At 43.1% G+C, this 1464-nt stretch overlaps 1 non-coding gene across 1 annotated transcript; it reads right to left on the minus strand.

Moving 5' to 3' along the window:
* Positions 1 to 833: 833 nt before the first annotated feature.
* LOC120271247 lies at positions 834 to 940 on the minus strand. The gene has a single exon (XR_005539867.1). It is a non-coding gene; the product is annotated as a small nucleolar RNA R71 (small nucleolar RNA).
* Positions 941 to 1464: the final 524 nt, after the last annotated feature.

The raw sequence follows: 1464 nt of genomic DNA on the forward strand, positions 1-1464 counted from the left end.
TTTATCATTGTCACACTTATCACTACTGATCTTTCACATAGCTAAGAAGCGGATTAAGTGTTTTTATTCTCCATTCCATGTGGATTCGATACCCGCTCATCCGGGATTATTACTTCGACAAACCCGTGCACTTGTGGGATATACGCAAGGGGATCTTGTCAAGTTTTTGGCGCCATTGCCGGGGAATAGGCGTTTAGAGATACTTTGAACTTTGTTTTCTTAGCTATTTCACCATACATTCTATTTCATATCTTCTTATTCTATCATCGTTCTGATTTCTCTTTCTTTCTTTTTGGGTACAGCTCCAGGTAATGACCTGAGGGAATTCCTCAATATTGATTGAATGAGATCCTGAGCTTGAATGTACACTTAGAAGAAAAGGGAAAGAGCCTGTGCAAGAACAGTCTAATTTAGCTGATTTGGAAGTGGAAGGATTTGAAAACATGGCAGAACAGAACGAGCAACAGCGGATATTATCTGATTATGACAAACCTTCTATTTTGGGGACACAATCGAGCATTGTGCGTCCCCCGATCATAGCTCAGAACTTTGAGCTGAAGCCGGTATTCATCCACATGTTGCAGCAATCCATACAGTTCAACGGTTTGGCCGATGAGGATCCAAACAGTCCTATAGAGAGTTTTCTCAAGGTGTATGATATGCTGAAGATAAATGGAGTGACGGATGATGCCATCAAGTTGAGAGCTTTCCAATTTTCCATAAAGGGAAGAGCGAAGTAGTGGCTACACTCATTACCTAGAGTATCAATTACCACATGGGAGGAGATGGTAGAAGCTTTTCTTGCCCATTATTTCCCTCACGGAAAATCAACAAAGCTTAGGAATGAGATCTCATCGTTTGTTCAGTTGGAATTGGAGTCTCTATTCGAGACATGGGAAAGGTTCAAAGAACTCCGAAGAAAGTGCCCACAACACGGATTTCCAGAGTGGATGATTGTTCAGACCTTTTACAATGGTTTGAATCCGAGTACAAGGTAACTCTTGGATGCGGTAGCAGGAGGTACGTTATGTAGCAAGACCCCCAATGAGGCCCGTCAATTAATTGTGGAAATGGGGCTAAACAGCTACCAATGGAATGCTAGGGAGAAGAAAAAGGTGGCCGGTCTCCATGAAATAGATGCGGTAACTTCATTGGCGGCTCAAGTGGAAAATTTGAGTAAGATGTTAGATCTTCTAACTTCAAATAGAGTGGCGGCCATGACTAATTGCTCCAGGTGTGGTGGAGGACATGCTCCCTCCGATTGCCCGATCTCTATCAGTGATGTTTCTTCGGAGGAGAATGTTGATTTTGTAGGTAATGGCATGAGACCTCAAGGAAACCCATATAGCAATACCTACAATTCTGGTTGGAAGAATCATCCCAATTTCTCATGGAGTAATCAGGGTCCAGAAAAGGCCATGGGGCCACCGGGTTTCCAACAACAACAACAAGCCCCTTAGGTGG

Source organism: Dioscorea cayenensis, chromosome 10 (genome assembly GCF_009730915.1).
Source record: "Dioscorea cayenensis subsp. rotundata cultivar TDr96_F1 chromosome 10, TDr96_F1_v2_PseudoChromosome.rev07_lg8_w22 25.fasta, whole genome shotgun sequence".
Taxonomy (NCBI): domain Eukaryota; kingdom Viridiplantae; phylum Streptophyta; class Magnoliopsida; order Dioscoreales; family Dioscoreaceae; genus Dioscorea; species Dioscorea cayenensis.